The sequence below is a fragment of the Rattus rattus genome, chromosome 16 (assembly GCF_011064425.1).
Source record: "Rattus rattus isolate New Zealand chromosome 16, Rrattus_CSIRO_v1, whole genome shotgun sequence".
NCBI classification, from domain to species: domain Eukaryota; kingdom Metazoa; phylum Chordata; class Mammalia; order Rodentia; family Muridae; genus Rattus; species Rattus rattus.
In genome coordinates, this window is record NC_046169.1 from 14,647,392 (window position 1) to 14,664,872 (window position 17,481).

At 43.2% G+C, this 17,481-nt stretch overlaps 1 pseudogene; it reads right to left on the minus strand.

Moving 5' to 3' along the window:
• Positions 1–12,568: 12,568 nt before the first annotated feature.
• LOC116885680 lies at positions 12,569–17,380 on the minus strand (annotated as a pseudogene).
• Between the last annotated feature and the right edge of the window lie 101 nt (positions 17,381–17,481).

Here is a 17,481-nt window from a genome sequence, read left to right on the forward strand (position 1 = left end):
CTCAAGTTGAACCTTAGGTCAGGTTTCCTAAGACGGAGACTGAACCCTAAAGAATTGGTATCAGAAGCTGTGAGTTCTGTTATTTGCTGTCTAGTTGGTCTGTGTTTGGTTTGTTTAATTTTTTTCTAATTCTTGACCTGTAAAATGCAGACAATTATTTGTGTCTTTCTTTCCCTCCCCCTCTCCCCCTCTCCCCCTCTTCCCCTCTCCCTCTGATTCTTTCTTTTTCTTTTTTTTATTTCTTCTTCTGTTCTGTTTCTGTTTTTCTTTTTCCTGTTCATCATGCCCACTGCTTTGTGTGTGTGTGTGTGTGTGTGTGTGTGTGTGTGTGTGTGTGTGTCCCCATAGCTTAACTAACACCCTCAAGATTCTTATTTACTTATTTCTTGCATCTGGGGTTCTGTGGGCACTGGGCCACACCTCTCTTCTTAAACCACAGAAATCAAGTGATTGTGTATGTGTTAGAGAAAGGAGCATTAGAGACACTGGATTGGGGCACTTCTGGTTTCTGGCTGTGACCTGAACCTCGCTGATCCTAGCCCACAGCTCCCTGCTCCCAAATCCCGTGGGAGAGAGAACTGATCACCCAGAAGTGCAAGCAATCCTGAGGTGGCAGGGCAGGACAGACTGCCACTTCTGCCCACCTTTGCCCACATTCAGTGGCCCAAGAGGAAACTGCATTGTGCCTCTGGACACAGGAATATAGGGAGCAGTCAGCTGCAGGAGCCCCGTGGTCCAGATCTGTGCCCAGATCTGAACAGAACTGGTCAAACAGTCCCTGCACCCAAATCCCGTGGGGGGGGGGGGGAGAGCTAGACCCTCAGAGGTGCAGACACCCCTGAGAATCAAGAGGAGAATATTCTCTGCTCACATTCCCAACTCAAAAGGAAAATGCCTAGTGCCATCTGTGGCCCCTGTGCACAGGGACCTAGGAACAGTGGGGGCAGGAACCTTCTGGTTGCTGCCCTCACAGAGAACTGAAAACCAGCCACCAGGACCAAGTACACATCTGAGAGCAGAACACTCTGTTCCCATAACTGGCTGAAAGAAAACAGGGAAAGAGGTCTATAGGAGTGCTGGCACACAGGACCAATGGAAAGTTAAGCCACCATTAGAAGCAGCAAGACAAGCTAACACCAGAGACAACCTGGTGGCGAGAGGCAAGCACAGGAACCCAGGAAACAGAAACCAAGACTACCTGGCATCATTAGTTCTCCTACCAAAGCAAACACTGGATAACTAAACACACCAGAAAAGCAAGATCTAGATTTAAAATCACATTTTATCATGATGATGTAGGACTTTAAGAAGGTCATAAATAACTCCTTTAAGGAATTACAAGACAACACAAGTAAACAAGTAGAAGCCCTTAAAGAGGAAACACAAAAATCCCTTAAAGAATTGGAAAAAACAACCAAACAGGAAAAGGACATGAACAAAACAATCAAAAAGTTTAAAATGGAAATAGAAACAATAAAGAAAGCCCAAAGGGAGACAACCCTGGAGAGAGAAAACCTAGGGAAGAGATCAGGAGTCATAGATGTGAGCATCACCAATGGGATACAAGAGATAGAAGAGAGAACCTCAGGAGCAGAAGACACCATAGAAAACATCAAACACAAAATAATAGTAGGAGATTTCAACACCCCACTCTCATCAATGGACAGATCATGGAAACAGAAATTAAACAGAGACATAGAGAAACTATCAGAAGTTAGGAACCAAATGGACTTAAAAGATATTTATAGAACATTCTATCCTAAAACAAAAGGATATACCTTCTTCTCACCACCTCCTGGTACCTCCTCCAAAATTGACCATATAACCAGTCACAAAACAGGCCTCAACAGATACAGGAAGATAGAAATAATCCCATGCATCCTATCAGATCACCATGAGCTAAGGCTGGTCTTCAATAACAACAATAATGACAGAATGCCCACATATACATGGAAGTTGAACAATGCTCTGTTCAATGATAACCTGATCAAGGAAGAAATAAAGAAAGAAATTAAAGAGTTCTTAGAATTTAATGAAAATGAAGGTACAACATACCCAAACTTATGGGACACAATGAAAGCAGTGCTAAGAGGAAAACTCATAGCTCTGAGTGCCTGCAGAAAGAAACAGAAGAGAGCATACACTTGTAGCTTGGCAGCACACCTAAAAGCTCTGGAACAAAAAGAAGCATATACACCCAAGAGGAGTAGAAGGCAGGAAATAATCAAACTCAGAGCTGAAATCAACAAAGTAGAAACAGAATGGACTATGCAAAGAATCAACAGAACCAAAAGTTGGTTCTTTGACAAAATCAACAAGATATGTAAACCCTTAGCCAGACTAACCAGAGGACACAGAGAGTGTGTCCAAATTAACAAAATCAGAAATGGAAATGGAGACGTAAGAACAGAATCAGAGGAAATTAAAAAAAATCATCAGATCCTACTACAAAAGCTTATATTCAACAAAACTCAAAAATTAGGAGGAAATGGACACTTTTCTAGACAAATACCAGGTGTAAAAGTTAAATCGGGAACAGATAAACTATTTACACAACCCCATAACTCCTAAAGAAGTAGAAGCAGTCATTAAAAGTTTCCCAACCAAAAAAAGCCCAGGACCAGATGGGTTTAGTGAAGAGTTCTAACAGATCTTCAAAGAAGACCTCATACCAATATTGTCCAAACTATTCCACAAAATTGAAACAGACAGAGCGCTACCAAATTCCTTCTATGAAGCTCTTACACCTAAATGACACAAAGACTCAACAAAGAAAGAGAACTTCAGACCAATTTACCTTATGAATATTGAGGCAAAAATACTGAATAAAATTCTTGCAAACCGAATCCAAGAGCACATCAAAAGGATCATCCATTGTGATCAAGTAGGCTTCATCCCAGGTATGCAGGGATGGTTCAACATATGGAAAACCATCAACGTAATCTACTATATAAACAAACTCAAAGATAAAAACCACATGATCATTTCATTAGATGCTGAGAAAACATTTGACAAAATTCAACACCCCTTCATGATAAAATTCCTAGAAAGATCAGGAATTCAAGGCCCATACCTAAACATAGTAAAAACCATATACAGCAAACCAGTAGCTAACATCAAACTAAATGGAGAGAAACTTAAAGCAATCCCACTAAAATCAGGGACTAGACAAGGCTGCCCACTCTCTCCCTACCTATTCAATATAGTTCTCAAAGTCCTAGCCAGAGCAATCAGACAACGAAAGGACGTCAAAGGGATAGAAATTGTAAAGGAAGAAGTCAAAATATCACTATTTGCAGGTATTATGATAGTATATTTAAGTGTCCCCAAAAGTTCCACCAGAGAACTACTAAGCCTGATAAACACCTTCAGCAAAGTGGCTGGGTATAAAATTAACTCAAACAAATCAGTAGCCTTCCTCTACACAAAAGATAAATAGGCCGAGAAAGAAATTAGGGAATGACACCTTTCATAATAGTCCCAAATAATATAATATATCTCGGCATGACTTTAACCAAGCAAGTGAAAGATCTGTATGATAAGAACTCCATGTCTCTGAAGAAAGAAATTGAAGACCTCAGAAGATAGAAAGGTCTCCTATGCTCATGGATTGGCAGGATTATATAGTAAAAATGGCCATTTTGCAAAAAGAATTTACAGAGTCAATGCAATCCCCATGAAAATTTCAACCCAATTCTTCATAGAGATAGAAAAAAATAATTTGCAAATTCATTTTTTTTTCTTTTCTTTTTTTTTTTTTTCGGAGCTGGGGATCGAACCCAGGACCTTGCGCTTGCTAGGCAAGTGCTCTACCAATGAGCTAAATCCCCAACCTGCAAATTCATTTAGAATAAAAAAAAACCCAGGATAGCTAAAACTATCCTCAAGGATAAAAGGACTTGTGGGGGAATCACCATCCCTGACCTCAAGCAGTATTACAGAGCAATAGTGACAAAAACTGGTACAGAGACAGGCAGATAGACAAGTGGAATAGAATTGAAGATTCAGAAATGAACCCACACACCGATGGTCACTTGATTTTTGACAAAAGAGCCAAAACCATCCCATGGAAAAAAGCATTTTCAACAAATGGTACTGGTTCAACTGGATATCATCGTGTAGAACAACACAGATCGATCCATTCATATTGCCCTGTACAATGCTTATGTCCAAGTGGATCAAGGACCTCCACATCAAACCAGATATACTCAAACTAATAGAAGAAAAAGTGGAGAAGAGTCTCGAATACATGGGCACTGGAAAAAATTTCCTGAACAAAACACCAATGGCTTATGCTCTAAGATCAAGAATCGACAAATGGGATCTCATAAAACTGCAAAGTTTCTGTAAGGCAAAGGACACTGTTGTTAGGACAAAACGGCAGTCAACAGTTTGGGAAAAGATCTTTACCAATCCTACAACGGATAGAGGCCTTATATCCAAAATATACAAAGAACTCAAAAAGTTAGACCGCAGGGAGACAAATAACCCTATTAAAAAATGGGGTTCAGAGCTAAACAAAGAATTCACAGCTGAGGAATGCCAAATGGCTGAGAAACACCTAAAGAAATGTTCAACATCCTTAGTCATCAGGGAAATGCAAATCAAAACAACCCTGGAAACCTCACACCAGGCAGAATGGCTAAGATCAAAAGCTCGGGTGGCAGCAGATGCTGGCGAGGATGTGGAGAAAGAGGAACACTCCTCCATTGTTGGGATTGCAAACTGGTACAACCTCTCTGGAAGTCAGTCTGAAGGTTCCTCATAAAACTGGACATTGCACTACCTGACGACCCAGCTATACCTCTCCTCGGCATATACCCAACAGATGCTCCAACATACAACAAAGACACGTGCTCCACTATGTTCATAGCAGCCTTATTCATAATAGCCAGAAGCAGGAAAGAACCCAGATGCCCTTCAACAGAGGAATGGATACAGAAAATGTGGTACATCTACACAATGGAATATTACTCAGCTATCAAAAACAATGATTTCATGAAATTCATAGGCAAATGGATGGAACTAGAAAATATCATCCTGAGTGAGGTAATCCAATCACTGAAAAACATACATGATATAAACTCATTGTAAATAAATATTAGCCCAAATGCTCGAATTAACCAAGATGCACAGAACACATGAAACTCAAGAATGACCAAAATGCAGATGCTTCACTCCTTCTTTTAAAGGGGAACAAAAATATCCATAGGAGGGGATAGAGAGGCAAAGTTTGGAGCAGAGACTATAGGAACAGCCATTCAGAGCCTGCCCCACATGTGGCCCTTATATATACTGCGACCAAAACTAGATAAGATGGATGAAGCTAAGAAGTGCATGCTGACAGGAACTGAAGATAGATCTGAGAGACACAGCCAGAATATGTCAAATACAGAGGCGAATGCCAGCAGCAAACCACTGAACTGAGAACGGGACCCCCACTGCAGGAATTAGAGAAAGGTCTGAAGGAGCTGAAGGGGCTTGTGACCTATAAGAACAACAATGCCAACCAACCAGAGCTTCCAGGAACTAATCCACTACCCAAAGACTATACATGGACTGATCCTGGGCTCCAACTTCATATGTAGCAGAGAATAACCTTGTTGGGGCACCAGTGAAAGGGGAAGCCCTTGGTCCTACCAAGGATGGACCCCCCAGTGTAAGGGATTGTTCAGGGGGGATGAGGGTGGATGGGTAGGGGAACACCCATATAGAAGAGAGGGGGAAGGGTTAGGGGGCTGTTGGACAGGAAACCAGGAAAGGGAATAACATTTGAAATGTAAACAGGAAATACCCAATTTAATAAAAATGGAAGAAAAAAAAGAAACCCTGTATTATCTACAGTATAGCTTATGTCTTATATTTGTGTGAGGGAAAATTTTCAAATCACGTGTCTATGTTGTGTGTGTGTGTGTGTGTGTGTGTGTGTGTGTGTGTGTGTGTATCTGTGTTCCCACGTACTACCTATTGCCCATGGGATCATTACTTATTTTTTTCTTGTGTCTGTTGTTGTAGAAGCGCTGGGCCACCCTACCCTTTCTCAAAACAATACAGAACAAGTGGGTGTGTACTTGTCAGGGTAAAGTGCATTAAAGACACTGGGATCTGTATGGTAGAGCACATATCCATTGAGTGTATGTTTGTAATCTCCAGTGCACATGTCTGTGGTGCGTGCGTGTGTGTGTGTGTGTGTGTGCGTGTGTGTGTGTGTGTGTGTGTGTGTGTGTTCATTCATCCTCTTTTCAGCCCCTGAGTTCTGAGATTACAGGCATGGGCCAGTACACCTAATTTAGGTATACTGAAAGAATGGAGGCCAGGCAGAGATCCATTTACTCTAGGCCATGAGTCAGATCCCAAGCATTGTCATCCCTTGGTTCTTTATTTATTTGATTTATCTCAAATCAAATATATTCACATTTATTGTTCTTTATTTTACTGTTTTTACTTATGCATCTATTTAGGTTTTTTTGGTTTTTTGAGTTTGGATCACTATACATCGTGCCGGGATCCAGTACCTATAACAAGCTATCCTCTAAATCACAGATACCTACCTGCATTTAATGTAACTAAATGTGGGAACCATGCTGATTGACTTCTGTTTATTTGTTGATTGATTGAACTAACTGCTAACTTATTTACTTGTTTAATGTTTTCAAGACAGAGTCTCTCCATACATTCCTGGCTCTCTTGAAGGTTACTGTTTAGACTGACTTAGTTTGGAGCAACAGATATCTGAAACTAGGACTACCTACAAAAGTTCTTGGAGTTCCATGACAATTAATTATATTTTCAGTCATATTTATTTTTATCTATTTTTTCTAACAAAGTTGCTAAGACTGCTTAGCATTCAGAATCAGTTAGAAGATATTTAACTATATTTATCTTTTATTATGTATTTGAATTATAAATAACAATTAAAAGTTAAAATGATCTATTCATCTGGTATTAAAAAATAAGCCAAACCCAAAGGAGAACATGCATGGCTGAGGATATTATGAAGGTTCTGGCTAGTTTTTGATGCCTTCTCACAATTCTGCATATACAAACTCGGTTTAATTAAGTTGTGGTCCTGGATAGGCTAGTACATAGAGAAACAAAAATGACCTAGAATTGTAGACCTTATGGCTGCTTCCAACTTGTTGAGGTCAGCTACCAAGATGACTGCTATCCACATGCTTGATCTCATCTTGAGAAAGTTGATGCAAAATCAAGTGACAGAAGTAGTCATTAGAAACAAATATACAAACACAGAACATTCCATGGTGACAGAGATAGGAAGATGAAAATCTTACACTCTCTCTCTCTCTCTCTCTCTCTCTCTCTCTCTCTGTCTCTCTCTCTCTCAAATTCACACACATACACACAATTTTAATTTGAACTAAGCACAAAATAATGTAAGAGAAAAATAAAAACAAACAGGGAAAAATTCCACTCATTAAAGAAATAAGGAAAACAGGGGTGGCCATACAGGCCTTTAATCCCATTACTCAGGAAGCATACAGAGGCAAGTGGAATGCTGTGAATTAGAGGCAGGTCTGATTTAGAATGTGATTTCCAGGGATATGCAGAGAGACTCCTGTCCCAACTAAATAAATGATTAGAAAAAATAAGTATAAATATTAACTTGGGATAAAACAAAAACACAAGAGAAGCTAATGCTGGGTGCTTGTGGATAAGGGAGAGTCCTGTCCTAGAGTGTCCCAAGCTTTGGCCTCCATACTCTGTACTGCATATACTTGGTAACCCAAGCACTCTGGAGCTGAAAATAAGCAGAAAATTTGGCAGAATAGTTTAAGTGTTATGGATGCAGAGCTCTTTCCATGTTGATTTCTAAAGTTGGCCCTTTCATCATTTCGAGGAAACTCTATGCTTATGTGTCTTTCACTTTATTTGACTTTTAGCTCTCTCTTTAATTTGATTTAATTTTATATGTTAGCCAACAAGGCCTCTGAATCTTTCTACCTCCCTTTCTCTCAGCCATTCAGATACATGGTTACAGTTGCTCTCAGTAATTCTTCCTGAGTGCTGCTGTGAGTGAGTCTATCAAAATTATTTTAAAATTATTATAATTGTTATTCTCCTCCTCCTTCATTGTGAGGTAGGATAAGGATGGAAAGAAAAGAGAGGGAGAGAGGCTTGACTGGTTTTACTTTGTGATCTTCCAATGTAGGTATACCCTCTATTTTTAACCACCTCCAAAGTAAATATCTTTCTTTCTTTTTTTTTTTTCTTTTTTTCGGAGCTGGGGACCAAACCCAGGGCCTTGCGTTTGCTAGGCAAGCGCTCTACCACTGAGCTAAATCCCCAACCCCTATCTTTCTTGATAATAATCCACACATCCATCTTCAACATTATTGATTCATTTAGCCACTCTCTCTTTTTTTCTGCTACCACCTTCCTGATGTAGCATGTTCTCAGAGCTCAGGTGTGTCCCTGCCTGCTTTGGTGAACTCTTTACAGCAAAAACTCAGTAACTCCAGTTCTTATCACCTAGAAATAAGGCATGTTGGTTGGGTCTGGTTGGGCTTTTTGAAAGTTAGCAATTTTCATCTATATTAGAAGACACCACACTTTGATTTTTGATAATTTAATTTTATCTGATGGTCAGACTACCTCCATTTTGCTATATTATTTTTTGGAAAGACATAAATGTAAAATGATGATGGTGATGGTAATGATAATGATGCAGTTCTGGTTGTCCTGGAGCAAGGCTCAGAGATTACAGCTTGCCTGTTCTACATAGACAACTCAAGGGCAGATTGGGTCATTGATTCTATCTTTAAAGAAAGATAAAAGAAAGAGAACAGATGAATAGAAACTTAAATATAACTAACTTGGAATAAACCAACACACACACACACACACACACACACACACACACACACAAAATGTCTGCCCACAGCCCTTATGGAAAACTGCGATGAGGGTTTATTTAGAGGAAATAAAAATCATAACAAGGGTTCTGAAGGTGAACCTGCTGATGTATCATTAATGAGAGAGATCAGGAGGCAATGCTGGTCCTTCAAGTCTGCCACTGACTCTCTCAAGTTATCTCTTCTCCTCTCTCCTTTTTCCATGCATCTTTGACTATAAGGGATATCTCGAGGATAGCTGCAGCAGTAGATTCTATAGAAGATTGGAGGGTGGAGAACCAGAATGCTTTGCTACACCAGCAAGTATTTCAATGAAGATAGAGATACAAATGTTAGGGATTCTGACCTTATCTTCTAAAAGTAATGGAAGTGGCCATGGATCAAGGACTCTATAAACTTACAATTCCAATTTGCTTTTTTAATGTTGTTTGTTACAACTTTAGCTATTGTTGGATATGATAGTTCCTTGTTTATTTCTCAGTATCTCTTGGAAATTTTTAATCTATATACCTTTGAGATAATCAAGTATATAAGGTAAAATGGAAAAACTATTAGCAACATGTATGGTTTTCCCCATTGTTGTTTTTGATTCATGTGACTAAGAGGCTTCTCAGACATAACTGGAACACTAAAAAGGATGACAGAAGATTAATGACCAATGTGTTTCTGCTTCTGTTATGTTTCTGTCTTTCATGGGTTCTAGTCCCACCAACCACAGGTCAGGCAACATGGTTGCTTCTGAATGCATGAGACATGCTCAGGGTTCACAGACAGAAAGAGACACCCATAGACAGGCACAGACACAGGTAGGAAACTAGTCAGGCAGGCCAGCAGGCAGGCAGGTAATCCCCCCTGCATACACACTACACAATATAATCAGGTTGTCAGGCATGTTGACCAGTGTTGGAGTCCAGGGATGTGCATGTCTCAGAACTTACCAATCAGGTCCATAAATCAGGTTCCAAAGCTGAACTGTGCCTCCAAGTTAAGATCCTACAGGGATTTTATGCCTGAAATCATCAAACATCTGTACCAAGTTATTCCACCCATCTGGATTTAGCTATAGGGGATTTTCTTAAGAACATGTCTGTGTTATACAATTATCCTGATCCCTTCAGTTGGGATATTCAGTTGTGGCAGGGAACTTGCCTTGTTTAACATTCATGTCTCAACTTGCTCACCAGGATGTCAGTTAGAAATATACAGGTCACTTTTTGCTATGTACGGTGTCCATTCTCAGGGAGGTATTGAGATCTTACTCTCTACATGAACCCTACTCAAAACTGGACATTTTATTCCACAGAGCTGTTTATATCTGTGCAGATATCTCTGTTACGTTGGGGTTCATCCCATGGCAGCTTATAAAAGCAAATAAATGTATAAAATTTATACAAGGGTACAAGGAACGTTGCTAGGTGATCAGTCTGAGCCAAACTTTATTGTGGGTAACTATAAAACAAGTCAGTTTGAATGACTTCTACAGTGATTAGTTTCAAAGGGCACAGAGCCTAACAGAATATGAAAACAACTTGGGCATGAGAATGTTTCCTAGTAACAGCAGAAAGAATGTAGGGGGAAATGTCCTTATAATATTAGTAACAGCTCAAAATAACCACTTAGCTAGGTAAAAGTTAAGTATGCCTTGACAAATATTACCTAGGCCTTAGCATTTGCCCTAGGTCTTAACATTCCATTTTGGTTTAAATATGGTCTTTAAGCCCTAATGTGCCATCTAGGCCTTAATATTCTACCTAGACCTTAAGAGTCAGAAGCTACCAAAAAAACAGTCAAATCTTTGACCTTCTCTCCTTAGTTAAAAAGGAAAATAAAGGCAGCCAACTGGTCAATATCATTATATTTTTATAATTAAAAAAAGAAGAAAAAAAAGAAAGTTTACTTGTCAATCTCCTTTTATGTTTGTTAATAAGTAATCATTAAATATTAAAACCAGTTGAACTTTACTACTTAATCTTCATTTGACATTAGTGAATAGTCTTGTCTCAAAATGAATTTTGATTTTAATAAAAAGGACAACTGGTCCACCATGAATCAAGCTGTAAGTGATTCTGGAATACCAATTGTAGAGATAGAAAGGAATAGAGATGACAACTAGCCAACTGGTTGATCTCCCTCTTTTCTTTTCTTTTAAAGTAAAGACATTTATTGTGTAAAACACAGACAAGTTAGGTGAAAAATCACACTTAAATTCCCCTTTAGAAGGACCACACTAAACATTCAGGATGTAGCTTCTATCACAAATGCAATAACACACATGTATTTACAGATCATTTACTTCCCTACCCCATGTCAGCCTCAGACATTTCTGAGGTCATTATACATTTCTGAAGACAAGGCCACAATGTCACAAACACAAGTCACTTACTATGGTTTCATAACTGATGGAGTTCAAACTGTTCCATGTTTTACATTTCCTGTTTCGTGGTGGCAGACCTCTTGATCCCTAAGCCCCATTTGTTTTCCAACAACAACTTGTCCCTAAGGAACATTTCCCACCTTAGCCCCTGTTATTTTCCACCCAGGCCACACACAGCCCCACACACATCTCTTTTTGTAGGTCAGACTGTTCTCAAGGACAGTGTCCTCTCACTCAACAACTTCCCCCTTGGACAGCTCTTACAGCAACCACCTTTGGACCATGAGCCGGGCTGTTATCAGAATCAGAAACAGCACAATTGAGGTCTGTCCCCTCTTGAGACCCTTAGGGCATCCATGTCCCACCCCCTGAGCCTGTCTTTCCTTCTCTTAGTCCAGAGATGGGAAGGACTTCAGAGGAACTGGACAAAGTGAGCCTGTAGGGAACGCATCAAAAGCACTGGTTTTGCACCACCCAGTCCCTGCATGGGGCTGACTCTTCTCCACCTTCTTGCATGTGGCCTGTTGGTGTGTGCAAGGTGTGGGTGTGGCGTGTGCTGGTCTGAGGGAGACTTTGAGGAAAGGCTGTGGTAGCTTAGCTGAAGATCTCATTCTTGATGGCACAAGTATGTAGACCTCTAGTCCCCATCACGTTTGCATTCTTTTGGGGACTACAGACAAACTTAGGTTTTCAGCTGTACCCTTTCTGAGCACAATGAGGGGATCCTAGTGCTCAGCAGCTCCCGTGCCCCTCCCTTTGAACTCACCAGCATCTCCCCTGCTCTCTCCATGGTCTGTACTCACCAGTACTGTTCACAGCCATCATCTAAATTGTCCTATCTTGCACATAAACCATACTTCCGAGTGGACAAAGCAGGTGCAGGGACCACATGGAGCCAGAAACTCTCCTCATCCCTACCTCCAGGAGAAGTGACTGATCTCTGGCAGGCTCCCCCAGCAGCTACCAGCCAGCCCAAAATCAGAGTGCTCTGGGAAAAGTCACAGGTCACAGTTCACCCAAGGCAAACTGGATGGCTACATCCAGGCTCTAAGCTGTCCCCAAAGAAAATGGTAGTTGAGAAGCAGTCCTCAGGGGGCCCCTGCTGAGGGTGGGGTGGGGGTGTGTATATGTCATAGTGCCCTCCTCTGGAGTTTTCATTCTTCTGGTCAGATCCCAGCATTCCAAGGGGGATCCTTGGAAAATGGGGGTCAACTAAGCTTATCCTTGTGGAGATTCAAAGGGAGCACGGAGGAAGGGGAGGTGGAAAACAGCAGGGTTTGGGGGGGGATGAACGGCTGAATAATGAATGAACAAATGGATCTGGTCCACAAATATTCACAAATGCAGAGTGTGAGGCAGCTGACAACAGATTTGGGGTTAAGGAGCAGACTAGGTGAATACAGCTACTAATTGGGATTGAGGTGCAGCCCCATCTTTGACTTGTGGCTTGTCAGAAGTTGGGATTTCCACAGCTTTGTCCTCACTGCCTACCAGAGGCTCTTTCTCCCCCTTCAGGTTTGGATCCTTCCCAGGTTTCAGCTCTTCTAAGGAGCCCTGGCTAGACTTCCATCTGCTGAAGAAAGTGGAGAGGTTGGGCCGCCGCCCACAGCCGTCAGACTTCAGTGCTCCAGAGCACTTGTTGCTCCCTGTTCCTGATCCGGTTGTGGCCTCTTCATCAGGAACCCGGCTGGCCCAGCCCAGGCATCCATCATCCTATTTAGTATTCCACCTCTGCTCAGGGTCCTTTGCCTTCTGCCTCTGGTGCCACAGCCGCAGTACCATAATGAGGGCCAAAACCACCACCAAGGCAATGACCATGGGGAGCAGCCACATGCCACTTAATCCTTGGTGTGGTGACATGGTGGTTATGGGATTTGGGGTAGACCTGGATATTTTTGTACCAGAGCCTGGGGTGCCACCAATAGCCATAGTGACTGGAGGGCCACTGGTCTTGGAGCTTACAGTTCTAGCCACAGAGGGTCCACTGGCCATGGTAGAGCTTGTTGTCACAGTCACGGGAGGTGCACTGGTCCCTTTAAAGGTTTCTAAAGAGGTAGATGCCACAGTTCTGTTTGTCACAGGATTAGTTATGGTGACAGGAGAGTCACTAACTACATCTGATAATTTTTGAACCAGTATTGATAATTCTTGGTGTAAATGTCCTGAGAGGTTATAGGCTCAGGTACTGGGGTGCTCCTGCTGGTACCAGCTGGTGTCTCAAAAGAAAACAATTCTGGAGTTCCCAAGGGGGTCGAGGAAGCTGGGACTGGGGTCTGCCTCCAGGGGCTGATACTCTCCTTTGGGTCCACTCTCCCTGGCAACATAGCGATTGATGAGTTGGTACTCAAGGCTTCAGAGGTACTTGGGGACATGCTATGCAGAGTAAATGGCAACATCGGCATATTCTGCAGATTTTCTTGGCTCACCACCTGGGCCCAGAAGCCCCCAAAGAGGAGGAGAAGCAAGGCCATCTCCATAGCGACAGCTGGGAGCAGGAGTTGGGACCAGCTTACTGGATAAGGCACACGGCCAGGGCGAGTACCTCCAGTTCTTCCTGAGGCTTTGTCAGGACTGGGGCGGTTGATCTCCCTCTTAGAAAAAGAAAAGAAAAGAAAAAGCAGGCAATGAGATGACCTCACTGAATATAAAAATAAAGTCAAGATCAGACACATGGTTTATCTGGGGTGGAAGAATGATTCAGTCATATGAGCACACCTGAACCATGAGAACCAAAGCCCTCCAGGACTGGAACTGGCCCTCTGTCCCCAATATCTTGAGTTATTCCCAGGCCAGAAGGGATAAGAAACTCTACTGTTTGGGAGAGAGAGAAAATGTGAGCTCAGTTCACAGGTCATGTGCTGACATGGAGGAGAGGCCTAGATCCCCTCCCCCTCTGTCCTTCCACCACCACTCTCTCAGAGGACATGCCTGGGTATCATAGGAATGTCATGTGGTAGACTCATGCACATGATAAATATACCAAGGACCACATTATGTAATCCCCCTGCCACTTCCAACTTCCTCAGTTAGGAGAAGAATGACAGGGGAAGGAGGTGGGACTAGTGACAGAAAACAGTGGGCCATCAATCAACCCCCAGGAGGAAGAATTGGAGAAGCCATCATTAGGATATGGGGGAGGAGGAGGAGGAGGAGAGAGAGAGAGAGAGAGAGAGAGAGAGAGAGAGAGAGAGAGAGAGAGAGACTCTGTCCCCATTTTCATACCTGGTGAGGCAAGACAATGACAGCGTGGCCCCCAGGTCAGGTTTGAAAAGCATCAAATGCCACCTATCAACTGTGAACATTGAGATGTCTGAGGCAAAGAAACCTTGTGTTGAGGGATGACTTTCAAGAGACACAGTAAGTGAACTGTTCTGCTATATATGAATCCCCGTCACAGAAGCAGGTCATCTTGGAATGGTTTAGCTCCAGATTCTACACAAACATGCATTAGCATGATGGATGAAAGGTCTTTCTCGTTTCTAGCACACGATGTTTCAGAGGATGAGTGTCTTTCCACACTGGACACCTGTGCCCGCACACAACAGGGACCCACCAACTTGTGGGAATGCGATGGCACCTCCAGCAGGTATAGACCAGACCTGGCTATCCAGGGCTAACTGAGGGTCTTTGGCTCCATTTTACAGCGCTGCCTGGGTGGAATTTCAACTTAGGGGCCTTAAGTCATAATTCTACAAGTGGTGGTCTTGCTCCATTGTCTTCTCAGTGGAGTATACACTCCAAATGTCTGAACATATTGTTCCTCTCATACTGAGCAGGATTCACATGGCAAAATGCATATAATCAGTAGGGCAAAACTAATCTGTCTCATGATGTTCTAGTCCAGCTCACGTTCCCTATTAGTGGGTCAACAATCCAACCCTAGGTGAATTCTGCTTCAAAATCACAAGAAAAGCAGACATTGCAGGGTCAATAAAACTATGTCACTATGAACACTTTTCTTCCAGAAGACAGTTATTCCTGTGGTAACTTTTCTGACAATTCCTACTTAAAAACCAAAAATTCAGAAGGATCTTAATGCCCTGCTTTCATGGTTTGTATGTGTAATGAAAATCATGGTAAAGCAACCTTTAAGGATAGTTTCTGTCATCTGTGAGTTCGCTGTAGGACACCTGCATTACTGTTTGACAAGTGTAACTCCCCAGTCAAACTATGAACATGGCACTGTTCCCAGAATGGGCCATAGCATACAATATGTGTGACAGACACTTGGTGCCAGAAGTGAGAACCACTCATGGCTCAAGCCACCCCTGTCTCACTGGGTCAGTGGAAAAATGATGAGAAGTAGCATTTCACTGTAGTCTGTGAGGCTGGTGGACCTCACCCTGACCCCTCCCAGGGAACCAGAGAGCATCAGAGGTCTTCTACTTATTGCACTGTTCTCATGTCTCTTCACCATGCTAGACTAGAGTCAAGCTCAACAGGGGCTTCATTCCCTGCTAATTCAGCCTAGCTTGTTCCCGTGGATGGGGTTTTGAGGGATAGTAGGTAGAGACAGTGGGAATCTTGTTCATCCATCCATGTGTGTCACAGATTAAATGAGGATTCTATCTTAAGAGAGTCATAGTTCTTCCCATATTCCTGTGCTTCATTGAATTTCTTCACTTTGACATTCTGCTCACTGGGAAGAAATCACTTCACATCAACACTCACCATGAGCCTTTACTGTGTCTTTTTTAATAAAACCATTGGATTCCCCTGATTCACTCCTGTTCTCAGTTTGCTCTTAGCTGTTGGCCAAGGAGAGGGGCTGCACAGAATACCAAGGCCCAGAGTAGGGACCCAGCAAGGGAAAACAAGTGCAAGCAGCTTGACACATAGTATGCCTGCAGGATTGTGGAGGGGAGAGTGTTGGGAGAACCCCCTTCCTGTGTTCTCCTGGAACCCAACAAGCTATACAGGTTGACGGCTACTTCAGAGTACACTGGAGCCTACCAGGCTACCTGAGTGTGTCCATGATGTCCACTGTAGCTGTGGAGATCCAATCCATAGAAAGGGCCCAGAGTGCATCCAGCACCACCTGCCCACCATGTCTGGGGCCCTCACATGGAGTTCCCATTTGTTCCCCTGGCTCTGATCCATGAGGGGTGGATCCACTGCCAGTGTGCTCACTGACCCAGAGGATGGGAATCGAATAGATGAGCGGGGGTAGACCCAGACAGAAAGGGGAGATCTCCCAGTATATGGGAGAGGCAGTGGCTCCCTGTCCAGCTGCAGTGTGCATCCAGCGCCTCGTGAGCAGTAAGAAATGGGTTTGGTGTGGCTCAGGTGTGCCCATCTTGGCCCTTCCTCTTCCCACAGACTTGGGGAGGAGACGATGATGTGGTGGCAGATGATCCACGTCCCTTTCCACTCCTTGTCCCCTCCCTCCCACCTTCCCCTTTTCCACCCAGGCCACACACAGCCCCACACACACATCTCTTTCTGTAGGTCAGACTGTTCTCAAGGACAGTGTCCTCTCACTCAACAACCTCCCCTTGCACAGCTCTTCCAGCAACCACGTTTGGACCACGAGCCGGGCTGGTATCAGAGTCAGAAACAGCACAATTGTGGTCTGTCCCCTATCGAGACCCTTAGGGCATCCATGTCCCACCCCCTGAGCCTGTCTTTCCTCTCTTAGTCCAGAGATGGGAAGGACTTCAGAGGAACTGGACAAAGTGAGCCTGTAGGGAACGCATCAAAAGCACTGGTTTTGCACCACCCAGTCCCTGCATGGGGCTGACTCTTCTCCACCTTCTTGCATGTGGCCTGTTGCTGTGTGCACGGTGTGGGTGTGGCGTGTGCTGGTCTGAGGGAGACTTTGAGGAAAGGCTGTGGTAGCTTAGCTGAAGAACTCATTCTTGACGGCACAAGTATGTAGACCTCTAGTCCCCATCACGTTTGCATTCTTTTGGGGACTACAGACAAACAGGTTTTCAGCTCTACCCTTTCTGAGCACAATGAGGGGATCCCAGTGCTCAGCAGCTCCCGTGCCCCTCCCTTTGAACTCACCAGCATCTCCCCTGCTCTCTCCATGGTCTGTACTCACCAGTACTGTTCACAGCCATCATCTAAATTGTCCTATCTTGCACATAAACCATACTTCCGAGTGGACAAAGCAGGTGCAGGGACCACATGGGGCCAGAAACTCTCCTCATCCCTACCTCCAGGAGAAGTGACTGATCTCTGGCAGGCTCCCCCAGCAGCTACCAGCCAGCCCCAAAATCAGAGTGCTCT